General features: G+C 34.7%; 1 long non-coding RNA gene and 1 other non-coding gene across 3 annotated transcripts in view; one reads left to right on the plus strand and one right to left on the minus strand.

The window, feature by feature from the left end:
- The window catches only part of LOC108589297 (uncharacterized), a 456,699-nt gene that overhangs the window by 119,518 nt on the left and 323,440 nt on the right, over positions 1-13,741 (minus strand). The window lies entirely within an intron of this gene.
- On the plus strand, positions 9,297-9,414 carry LOC118148353 (5S ribosomal RNA). The gene has a single exon (XR_004735136.1). It is a non-coding gene; the product is annotated as a 5S ribosomal RNA (ribosomal RNA).

Below are 13,741 nucleotides of genomic sequence, written 5' to 3' on the forward strand. Positions count from 1 at the left end.
AGGGAGCCAAATGATCAGGCTCAGTGGGTTCCACCCCTACAAAGACCAGCAAATTGAAACCCACTGGCTTGAGTTTCACAGGTAGCACAGCAGTTTGAGTTCAACCAGCGATGGTTGAGCTTGTCAGGGGAAGGACTTCTGCCATTACCAACGAACTCCACCATTCCCAAAGCAGTCTGCCATTACTGCGGCAGTTCTAACCTTACCTGTGTAAACAAAATCACAAGGAAGTTTACAAAACAGGTGGGTGGAGCCGGTGGCAGCTCAGCAACTCCTCTGCAGGCAGACTGTGACTAGACTCCCTCCTTGCTGGGCAAGGCATCTCTGAAAAAAGGCAGCAGCCCATCAGGGACTTATAAATAAAGCCCCACCTTCCCAGCACAGAGCACCTAGGAAAAGGGGCAGTTGTGAGTTCCCCTACAGCAGACTTAAACATCCCTGTCCAGCAGCTCTGAAGGGAGCAATGGAGCTCCCAGCATAGCACTTGAGCTCTGATAAGGGACAGACTGCCTCTTCAAGTGGCTCCTGGACCCCTGTATATCCAAAGAGACACCTCATACAGGAGAGCTCTGGCTGACATCTGGTGGGTACCCTTCTGGGATGATGCTACCAGAAAAGGAACTGGCAGCAATCCTTGCTGTTCAGCATCCCTCACAGTTAATTCCCAGAAAAGCAGGATCTGGAGTGGACCTCCAGCAGTCTTGCAGCAGAGGGGCCTGACTGTTAGAAAGAAAACTAAAAAGCAGAAATAAATAACTTCAACAGCAACAAAAACACCATTCACTCAGAGACCCCATTGAAAGTTACCAACTTCAAAGACAAAAGGTAGATAAATCCAGGAAGATGAAAGGAAACTAACACATAAAGGATGAAATCACTAAAAAGCAAAATGTCTCTTCTCCTGAAGGATCACAAAGCATCACCAGCAAGGGAACAAAACTGGAAGGAGAATGAGTTTGACAAACAGACAGAAGCAGGCTTCAGAAGGTGGGTATTAACAAACTTCTAATGCAATGGAAAGAAACTAAGAACCTTGAAAAAAGATTAGAAAAATGCTAATGAGAATAACCAGTTTAGAGAAGAACATAAACAACTTGATGGAGCTGAAAAGCACAGCATGAGAACATTGTGAAGAGTGCACAAGTTTAAATTGCTGAATTTATCAAGCAAAAGAAAGGATATCAGAGATTAAAGATCAACTCAATGAAATAAAATGAAAAGGCAAGATTAGAGAAAAAAGAGTGAAAATAAATGAACAACACCTCCAAGAATATAGTATTATGTGAAAAGACCTAATCTAAGTTTGATTGGTGTACCTGAATGTGACAGGGAAAGTGAATCCAAGCTGGAAAACATTCTTCAGGATATTATCTAGAAGAACTTCCCAAACCTAGCAAGGCAGGTCAACATTTAAATCCAGGAAATACAGAGAATGCCACAGACATATTCCTTAAGAAGAGCAACCAGAAGGCACATAATGGTTAGATTCACCAGGGCTGAAATGAAGGAAAAAATGCTAAGCACAGCCAGAGGGAAAGGTCAGGTTACCCACAAAGGGAAGCCCATTAGATTCACAGCAGATCTCTTGGCAGAAACTCTACAAGCCAGAAGAGAGTGGGGGCCAATATTTAACATCCTTAAAGAAAAGAACTTTCAACCCCTAATTTCTTATCAAGCCAAACTAAGCTTCATACATGAAGGAGAAATAAAATCCTTTACAGACAAGCAATTGCTGAGAGATTCTGTCACCAACAGTCCTTCCTTGCAAGACCTCTTAAAGGAAACACTAAACATAAAAAGGAACAATCAGCACCAAAATGGACCAAATAGTAAGAAAATCTACACAATGAAAAAACTGCATCAACTAACTAGCAAAACAACCAGCTAGTGCAAAAATGGACCAAATAGTAAAGAAAATCTACACAATGAAAAAACTGCATCAACTAACTAGCAAAACAACCAGCTAGTATAAAAATGGCAGGATCAAACCCACAAATAACAATATTAAATTTAAATGAGCTAAATGCCCCAATAAAAATACACAGACTGGCAAATTGGTTAAAAAGTCAAGAACCATCAGTGTGCTGTATTAATAAGACCCATCTCATATACAGAGACACACATAGATTCAAATTAATGGGATCAAAGAAGATTTACCAAGCAAATGGAGAGCAAAAAAAAGCAGGGTTTGCAATCCTACTCTCTGATAAAAAGGACTTAAAACCAACAAAGATCAAAAAGACAAAGAAGGGCATTACATAATGGTAAATGGATCAACAAGAAGAGCTAACTATTCTAAATATATATGCACCCAATACAGGAGCACCCAGATACATAAAGCAAATTCTTAATAATCCTAAAAGAGACTTAGACTCCCACACAATAATAGTGGGAGATGTTAACATTCCATTATCCATATTAAACAGATCAATGAGACAGAAAATTAAGAAGCATATTCAGGACTTGAACTCATCTAGACAAAGTGTACCTAAGAGACACCTACAGAACTCTCCACCCAAAAGTCACAGAATATGCATTCTTCTCAGCACTGCAACACACCTACTCTAAAATTGACCACATAATTGGAAGTAAAGCACTCTTCAGCAAATGCAGAAGGACGGAAATCATAACAAACAGTCTGTCATACCACAGTGCAATCAAATTAGAACTCAGGATTAAGAAACTCACTCAAAACTGCACAACTACATGGAAACTGAACAACCTTTTCCTCAATAACTACTGGATAAATAATAAAATGAAGGCAGAAATAAAGATGTTCTTCAAAACCAATGAGAATGAAGACACAACATACCAAAATCTCTGGGACACATGTAAAGCACTGTCTAGAGGGAAATTTATAGCACTAAATGCCCACATGAGAAGTGAGAAAAGATATAAAATTTACACCCTATCATCACAATTTAAAAAACTAAAGGAGTAAGATCAAACAAATTCAAAAGCTAGCAGAAGAGAGAAAATAATTAAGATCAGAGCAGAACTGAAGGAGATAAAGACACGAAAAACCCTTCAAAAAATCAATAAATCCAGGAGTTGGTTTTTTTAAAAGATCAACAAAATAGATAGACCACTAGTCAGATCAATAAAAATGAAAAGAGAGAAGAATCAAATAGATGCTATAAAAAAAGATAAATGGGATATTACCACCAATTCCACAGAAATATAAACTACCATCAGAGATTACTACAAACACCTCTATGCACATAAACAAGTAAATCTAGGAGAAATTGATAAATTCCTGGACACTTACACCCTCCCAAGATTAAACCAGGAAAAAGTTGAATCCCTGAATAGACCAACAACAAGGGCTGAAGTTGAGGAAGCAACTTAATAGCCTACCAACCAAAAAAAGTCCAGGTCCAGACAGGTTCACAGACAAATTCTACCAGATGTACAAAGAAGAGCTGATACCACTCCTTCTGAAACTCTTCCAAACAATACAAAAAGAGGGAATCCTCCTAACTCATTTTATGAGACCAACATCATCCTGATACCAAAAACAGGCAGAGACACACCTAAAAAAACTTACAGGCCAATATCCATGATAAACTTTGATGGAAAAATCTTCAATAAAATACTGGCAAATTGAATGCAACAGCATACCAAAAAGTTAATGTATTGCGAGCATAGGCTTCAACCTGGAAATGCAAGTCTTGTTCAACATATGCAAATTTATAAATGTAATCCATCACATAAACAGAACCAAAAACAAAATCCACATAATTATCTCAACAGATGCAGAGAAGGCCTTGGAAAAAATTCAACAGCCCTTTATGCTAAAATCTCTCAGTATGTGGACCCTATCTCAAAATAATAAAGCTATTTAGAACAAACTCAGCCAATATCATACTGAATGAACAAAACCAGGAAGCATTGAAAACTGGCACTAGACAAGGGTGCCCTCTCTCACCATTCCTATTCAACCTAGTATTGGAGGTTTTAGCCAGAGCAATCAGGCAAGAAAAAGAAATAAAGCATATTCAAACTTTATTTTATAAAAGGAAAAGAGGAAGTCAAATTGTCTCTATTTGCAGACAACAGGATTGTATATTTAGAAGACCCCATTGTCTCAGCCCAAAATCTCCTGAAACTGATAAGCAACTTCAGCAAAGTCTCAGGATATAAAATCAATGTGCAGAAATCACAAGCATTCCTATACACCAATAACAGACAGGGTGCCAAATCACAAGCAAACTCTGATTCACAATTGCTACAAAGAGAATAAAATATCTAGGAATACAACTAACAAAGGACCTCTTCAAGGAGAACTACAAACCACTGCTGAAGGAAATAAGAGAGGACACGGAGAGACAGAAAAACATTCCATGCTCATGGTTAGGAAGAATCAATGTCATAAAAATGGCCATACTGCCCAAAGTAATTTATAAATTCAATGCTATCCTCATCAAGCTACAATTGACCTTCTTCACAGAACTAGAAAAAACCACCTTATACTTCATATGGAACCAAAAAAGAGTCCACATAGCCAAGATAATCCTAAGCAAAAAGAACAAAGCTTGAGACATCATGCTACCTGACTTAAAACTATACTACAAGCCTACAGTAATCAAAAGAGCATGGTACTGGTACCAAAACAGAGATATTGGCTAAAGGACAGAACAGAGGACTCAGAAGTAATGCCATACATCTACGACCATCTGATCTTTGACAAACCTGACAAAAACCAGAAATCGGGAAAGGATTCTCTGTTTACTAAATGGTGTTCGGAAAACTGGCTGGCCAAGTGCCGAAAGTAGAAACTGGACCTTTTACTTACACCTTATGTGAAAATTAACTCCAAATGGATTAAAGATTAAAACATAAGCCCCAACACCATAAAAACTCTAGAAGAAAACCTAGGCAATACCATTCAGGATATAGCATGGGCAAGAACTTTTTGACTAAAACACCAAAAACAATGACAACAAAAGCCAAAATAGACAAATGCAATCTAATTAAACTTCAGCATTTCTGCAAAGCAAAAGAAACAATCTTTAGAGTGAACCACCAACCAAGAGAATGGGAAAAAATTTTTGCAAGTTACCTATCTGACAAAGCGCTAATATCCAGAGTCTACAAAGAATTAAAAGAAATTTAAAAAAAGAAACAACCCATCAAAAAGTGGGTGAATGACATGAACAGACACTTTTCAAAATAAGACATTTATGCAGCCAAAAAAACACATGAAAAAATGCTCATCATCACTGGTCATTAGAGAAATGCAAATCATAACCACATTGAGATTCCATCTAATGACAGTTAGAATGACAATCATTAAAAAATCTGGAGACAACAGATACTGGACAGGATGTAGAGAAATAGGAACACTTTTACACTGTTGGTGAGATTGTAAATTAATCCAACCATTGTGCAAGACAGTGTGGTGATTCCTCAAGGATCTAGAAATAGAAATACCATTTGACCCAGCAATCCCATTATTGGGTATATACCCAAAGGATTATACATTGTTCTATTATAAAGAAACATGCACATGTATGTTAATTGCAGCACTGTTTACAATAGCACAGACTTGAAACCAACAAAATGCCTATCAGTTATAGACTGGATCAAGAAAATGTGGCAAACATATACCATGGAATACTACACAGTCATAAAAAAGGATGAGTTCATGTCCTTTGCAGGGACATGGATGAATCTGGAAACCATCATTGGAGGCAGTGAACCACCATGGCACGTGTATACCTATGTAATAAACCTGCAATATCTGCACATGTTCCTCAGAACTTAAAGTATAATTTATAAAAATAAAATTAAGTTAAATTAAAATAAAATAAAATAGTTTTCCTACTCTTGATTGATCTCAAAGATAACATTAGTAAGAATATTAGTATTATTATGGAATTTAATGCTCTATTGTTAGGTGCATACATGTTTAAGGTTGTTATATCTCCTTGAATAAGTGGCTTCTTGATTGTAATGTAATTTTTTTATCATTTATAATTCTTATTATGCAAAAGTTAGATTTGTCTAAAGTTAAATTGCCTTTATTTGTTTATTTTTTCTGCCATGTTTCCTTTCCTCATGTATATATGTGTTTCTGGCCTATATCATTTTCTGTCTTCCTAAGAAGCTCTTTCAACATTTGTTGCAGTACTGCTGGAAATTAATTATGTAAAGATCCAGTTTGTTTGTCTAAGAAACTTATTTTTCCTTCATTTTGAAGAAATAATTATTCAAAATAATAATTGCAAATATGCACTATGTAATTTTAAATGTGGAAAAGTGAGATGAATGACAGAAATGTTACACATAATAAGAGAGGAGAATTGGGAATAGTCTGTTTTAAAATAACTGCACCAACCATGAAGCAGTATACTGTTACTTATAAGTAAACTTGGATTGATTTCAAATATATGTCAGCTCTAGTACAACTACTCCAAAAATGTTTTAGATGTATAATTAATATGCTGAGGAGAAAGTGAAATCATATAGCATGCCAAATAAAAAATGGAAAGCAGTGCTAAAACAGAGGAAGAAAACAAAAGATACAAAGGATAAGTGAAAAGAATATCAAACAGTTACAGAAATGTAAGACAGACATGTCTGTAACACATGTCTGTGTTACAGCAACTATATCAATAATTAATTAATTAATTATGAATGATCTATACACACCAGTTAAAGACAGAGAATGAGAGAGTAAACACAAATAATACACAAGTATATAAATTCTGAAAACAAGTGATTTTAAAGGAACAGGAGGAAACTTTTTGAGCAGATGAGTAGGTTCATGGCATAATATGAAAATGATAGTTTGATAATATTATAAATGTATACTTATCCCCAAACAAATTAAGTTGTATACATTACATAACAATACTTTTTCATATGTCAATTATACTGTAATAAAACAATTGAAAAATAAGTTTAAAAATAAATTTTAAAAAGCCATTTGTATATAAGCACAGACAGATTAAAAGTGAATGGATAGTAAAACACATACTATGCTAATACCAATAAAAATATCTGGCATATATACATTGATTTTAGACAAAGCTAACATTTGAATAATTAAAAAAAATCTGTGATAGTCTTGGTGTAGTGGCTCATGCCTATAATCCCAGCACTTTGGGATGTCAAGGCTGGCAGATCATGAAGTCAGGAGATCGAGACCATCCTCATCCCATTCTCTCCTGGCATGTACGTTTTCTTCTTTGGAATCCTCTCTTAGTCTGATGAGAGTTTCTTTACAGGAAATTAGACTTCCTGTTTTTAGAATTTTCTTTCTGTCTTTCACTTTAGATGGTTTGACTATAATATCCCTTGAAGATGATCATTTTGCATTTTATCTTTTTAGGGATTTCTGAGGCTCTTGTATATGGATGTCTAAATCTCTTCTTAAACTTGAAAACTTTTCATCTATTACTTCACTAAATACGTTTTCTTGCCCTTTTGTTACATCTTAGCCTTCTGGAATACAAGTATTTGGCTGTTTTGTAGTCTCCCATGTGTCTCATTCATATTATTATTTGTTTTTCTGATTTCTTTGTATTGTTTTTCAAAATTCCTTTATATCTTTCTGAGCTTCATGAGTATTGACATTTTGATTTATATTTTTTAGAATTTTATGAATTTCTTTTTGTTTCAGTCTGTGGCTGAAGAATTATAGCATTGCTTTGGAGATGTCATATTTTCAGGGATGCAAAAGTGATTTTCAAATCAACAAATGTGGTACTTCACATTAACAGAATGAAGAAAAAAACTATATAATCATTTCAATAGAGGCACACAAAAGCATTTGATAAAATTCAACATCTCTTCATGATAAAACTCTCAATAAGCTATGCATATAAAGCCCATATATGACAAACCTATAGCTAACATTATACTGATAAAAGAAAAGTTGAAAGCTTTTCCTCTAAAACTGGAACTTAAAAAGGATACCCACTTCCACAACTGTTATTCAACAAAGTACCAGGAATCATCACCGGAACAATCAGACAAGAGAAAAGTAAAAGTCATCCGAATTGAAAAAGAGAATATCAAATTGTCCCTCTTTGCAGACAACATGATCTTATGTTTAGAAAAACCAAATGACAAACAAAAAAGTCATAACTGATGAATAAATTTAGGATACAACATCTATATGCAAAAGTTGGTGATATTTGTATACACTAGTAATAAAATAGCCAAAAAGGAAATCAAACAAGCAATTACATTTAAAATAGCTACAAAAAGTATTTATGAATATATTTTACCAAGGAGGTGAAAGATCTCTATAAGAAAAACTATAAAACACTGATGAAAGAAATTGAAGAGGGCACCAACAAATGAGAAGACATTCCATGTTCATGAATTGGAAGAAATAATATTGTTTATCATATTGCCCAGAGCAATCTACAGAATCAAACAATGTTTATAAAAATATCATCGCCATTTTTTACAGAAATAAAAAAATACAATTCTAAAATTTACATAAACCCAAAAAAGAGCCAGAGCAGCCAAAGCAATCGTGAGTAAAATGAACAAACCTGGAACCATCACCTTCCTGGCTTCAAAATGTATTAGAAAGCTACGGTAAACAAAACAGCATAGTATTAGTATAAAAATAGACACATAGACTAATGGAACAGAATAGAGAACTCAGAAATAAATCTACATATTTGCAGGCAACCGATCTTTGACAAAGCTGTTAGGAACATACATTGGGAAAAGGACAGTTTCTTCAATAACAGTGCTGGGAAAACTGGATAACCATATGTTGAAAAAAGGAACCAGACCCCTATTTCTCACCATATACAAAAATCAACTCTTGATATGTAGGGGTTCAGTAAGGGTAATGGGAAAAATTATAAGAGAAAAATTATAGAGAAAAGGATGCAAACTTTTTGGAAGACTGAAAAGTTTTTTACTCAGGATTCCTCTAAGTAAAAGGCAATGCGAAGCAGTATTGCCATTACCTATGGACCTGCAAATAGCTCTCTCTGATTACACAGGCCATATATATATCCTTTCTGCTGGCAAGCTCCTTCAGTTCTTATCTCATATTTCTGTGGTTTTGCCTACAAAGATAGTTCATACCCTTTTTTGTAACACTTTAATACTGTTTAGTGAATGACCTGGTAAAATGGAAAAGCAGCTGTTTGGTGAAGACCACATACTTCTGTCACTCGATCTAGACTAACTAGAACTCTGACAGCTGAGATCAGAGCTCTGATATTGGCCTTGGAAACTTTTTCCACTCAGCCCATCAATATTGTTAGTGACTCAGCTTACTCTGTTTATTTATTACAGAACGTCAAGACAGCCTTAACTAAATCTACAGCTATACCACTTTGAATGCACCCAATCTCATCTGATCTTGGAAGCTAAGCAGGGTTGGGCCTGGGAGTACTTGGATGGGAGAACGCTTGGGAATACCAGGTGCTGTAGGCTTTTGCAAAAACCTCTGGCTTTCCAAGAAGGTTTGTGTCCTTTTCTCTATAATTTTTCTTTTATAATATATTCCACCACACTGAACAAACCCCTACAAAGATGGATTAAAGTCTTAGATTTAAGAGCTGAAACTATAAAAAAAATTCAACATCACTAATTATCAGGAAAATGCAAATTAAAACCACAAAGAAATATCACCTTATTTCAGTTAGAATGGCTAGTATTAAAAAGACAAAAAGTAACAGATACTGGTAAGGATGTAGAGAAAGTGAATGCTTGTATGCTGTTGGCGGGAATACAAATTAGTACAGCCACTGTGAAAATCTGTATGGAGATTACTCAAAAAAATTACAGATAGAACTACCATACAATTCAGCTATCCAACTTCTGGGTATTTATTCAAAGGAAATGAAATTAATATATTAAAGGGAAACATCACTCCCACGCTTATTGTAGCACTAATAGCAGTAGCAAAGATAAGGAGTTAACTTGTGTCTATCAACAGACAAATAGATAAAGAAAATGTGGTACACATATACAGTAAAATACTATGCAATCATAAAACTTATGAAATCATGTTGTTTGCAGTAGTATGGATGGAACTAGAGTTACTAAGTGAAATAACTCAGGCACAGAAAGACAAATATTGCATGTTCTCATTTACATGTGGGTGTTTGAAAAGTTGATCACATTGAGGTTGGGTGTGAAATGACAGATACCAGAAATAGGAAGGGCATATATTGGGTGTAGCAGGGATGAAGTCAGGATGGTTAAAGTATAGATAGAAAGAATAAGTTCTAATGTTTCATAGCAGAGTCAGGTGACTATAGTTACCAACAATGTATTCTTTTTTTTTTTTTCAAAATAGCTAGAAGAGAGTACCTGTAATGTACTCAACACATAGAAATTATAAATACTCAGGTGATAGATTCCCTGAATACCCTGACATGATCATTACACATTCTAGGCACATAACAGAATTTTACATGAAGCCCGTAAATATATACGATTATGTCAACACAAATTATAGACATTAAAAATACATTTCAGTGGGTGAAAATACAACTTTAAAAAATATGTGAAATATAAAGACAACAGTCATGAGAAGAAAATTTATAGCATTAAATTCATATATTAGAAAAGGAGAACGGTGTAAAATAATTAATCTAAACTTATACATAGTGGGTCAGGCACAGTGACTCACACTTGTAATGGTAGCAATTTGGGAGGCCAAGGCAGTAGGATTGCTTGAGCCCAAAAGTTTGAGAACAGCTAGGCAACATAGTAAAACTCCATCTCTGAAAGAAAAAAAAAAGTAGCCAGGATTGGTTGCACATGCTTATAATCCTGGCTACTTTGGGGGACTGAGGTAGGAGGATCCTTTCAGCCCAGCAGGTGGAGGCTACAGGGAGGCCTGTTTGCACCACTATACTCCAGCCTGGATGAGAGTGAGATCTTGTCTCAAAATAAATAAAAAAATAAATATATATATAGAGTGAACTAGAGGAGAAAGAATAATATAAGTCTAGAGTAAGCAGAAAAACAAATTAGAGCAGAAATCAATAAAATTGAAAACATGAAGAACAAGAGATAATATGAATGAAACAAAAAACCAGTTGTTGAAATGATTAATTAAATTGGTAACTTTCTGGGTAGGCTACCAAAAAACATAGAGCAGATACATATTACTAAAATCAAAAATGGAAAGTGGTTATGAATGCTGACTCTAAGAACATTAAAGGAAAATAAAGCAATAACTTTATGCCTCCATAATTGATAACTTATTTGTAATGGACCAATTCCTTGAAAGACCACCAAAACTGACAAAAACAGAAATTAATTATACAAACAGGTCTATATCAATTAAAGAAATTAAAATGTAATTAGTAACTAATAACCTTCTAAAAATGAAACAGAAGGCTCAGATTATTTCATTGGTGGAGTCTATCAAACATTTAAAGAAGAAATTATACCAATTATTTACGATTTCCTCCACAAAATTACAAGACAGGGAATACTTCCTAATTCATTTTGTGAAGCCAACATTACCCTTATTGAAACACACTCATGCATAAAATGCTACGAGAAAGGAAAATCACAAACCAGTATCTGTAATAATAGATGCAAAATCCTCAACAATACATTTGCTAATTGAATCCAACACTGTATAAAAGGAATTATATACTACAGGGAAATGGTATTTATTCCAGATATGAAAAGTAATTCAATACCAGAAATTCAGTTAGTGTAATCCTCCACATCAATAGACTAAAGAACAAAAATTTCATGACTATATCAATAGATGTATCAAAAACATGCCTCATAATCCAACCCTGATTAATAATTTTTTAAAATCTCAGCAAACTAAATACAGGGGAACTTCAACTTGATAAAGAACATTTGCAAAACCCTGTAGTTATCATTTTCATTTTTAACAGTGTGAAACTAGCTACTTTCCTCCTAAGATTAGAAAAAAGTCAGGAATGTTCTTTCTCATAACTCCCATTCAACATCATACAGAAAGCTTTAGTTAATGCAATAAGACAGAACAAGGAAATAAAGTGTATACAGCTTGAGAATGAAGAAATAAATCTGTCTTTCTTCATAGAAGGCATGATTGTCTATGTAGTAAATATCAAAGAATCAATAAAAATTCTCTTGGTACTAATAAGTGATCATAGCAAAGTCACATGGTAAGGAGTAATATATGTAAGTTCATTGCTTTCATATATACCAGTAATGAATGATAATTTGAAATCAAGATAATTTGAAATTTAGGACATTTAAAATAGTAGCCCCAAATGAAATTAATCCATAGGTATAAATTTAACAAAATATGTAGAAGTTCTACATATTAAAAACTTCAAAGTTCTAATAAAAGAAATTAAAGATTTAGGTAAATGGATTGTGAATAGTGGGATCAAGATTTCCTAGACTTACAGTGGCAATTTGAGAGTAAGGCAAGGAGAGAATGCTAAAATTATCTAAATGGTAATATATTAGAGTTGGAGACATAATAAAAACTCATGTTTAGGTCAATATATCTATAGGGGATACATCATATAGAAATATTTATACATATATGTGCATACATATGGGTTAGTTATTCTGTAAGTTCAGAAAGTGATATGGTTTGGATGTCTGTCCCCATCTAAATCTCATGTTGAATTATATTCCCCAGTGTAGAAGGTAGGGCCTAGTGGGAGGTGATTAAATTATGAGGGTGAATTTCTCATGAATGGTTTAATACCATCTCCCTTGGTACAATATAATGAGGGAGTTCTCATGAGATCTGGTTGTTTAAAAGTGTGTAGCACCTCCTCACTTGGTCTCTTCTTCCTGCTCAGGTCATGTAAGATGTGCCTGCCTCCCCTTTGCATTCTGCTATGATTGAAAGTTTCCTGAGGCCTCCATAGTAGCTATTATGCTTCCTGTACAGACTGTGAAACTGTGAGCAAATTAAACATCTTTTCTTTATAAATGACCCAGTCTCAGGTAATTCTTTATAGCAGTACAAGTACAGACTATTACAGAACGCATGAGGAAATGTTACCACAATAGCAAAAAGGATACCTAGCACCCAATTCTTGCTCTCCAATTCTATTCTCCAGTTGAAGGTTCCTGAGTTTTTTGGAGAAATGACAGAGGAATGATACAAGATTTACTTGTAGTATCTTATAATGCCAGGAAGAAAGTCAGGGATTAAAAAAAAAGGAACAAAATTAGTAAATAAAACCAGCAGCAACAATGACAGCAAAGCCCACTACTTCTCCATTGATGGTGTATGTCAAAGGGACATAGGAGCACAAAATACCTACTTAAGACTCTCATGTTCATCAAAAAGCAGGAAAGTCTGAAATTTCCCAATTCAAACAAAATAAAGCAGTATTAAACTATAACCCAGGGTATAAAATAAACATTCATGAGTTTATACAGATATCAATAAATTATTAAATAAATAAACAAATGGTAGTTATACAGTCTGGCTCTGTGTCCCAACCCAAATCTCATCTCAAATTGTAATCCCAGTGTATTGAAGAGGGATCTGGCGGGAGGTGATCGGATTATGGGGTAGGTTTGTTGTTCTTGTAATCAAGATCTGATGTTTTTTAAAATGGCAGTTTCCCTTGTCCTCTTTCTCTTTCTCTCTCTCTCTCTTGCCACCATGTAAGACATGCCTTGCTTCCCCTTCTCTTTCTGCCATGATTGTAAGTTTCCTGAGGCCTCCCAAGTCATGCAGAACTGTGAGTCAATTAAACCTCCTTTCTTTACAAATTACCCTCCCAGGTAGTATCTTGACAGCAGTGTGAAAACAGACTAACACAGG

Source organism: Callithrix jacchus, chromosome 1, assembly GCF_049354715.1.
Source record: "Callithrix jacchus isolate 240 chromosome 1, calJac240_pri, whole genome shotgun sequence".
NCBI lineage: Eukaryota > Metazoa > Chordata > Mammalia > Primates > Cebidae > Callithrix > Callithrix jacchus.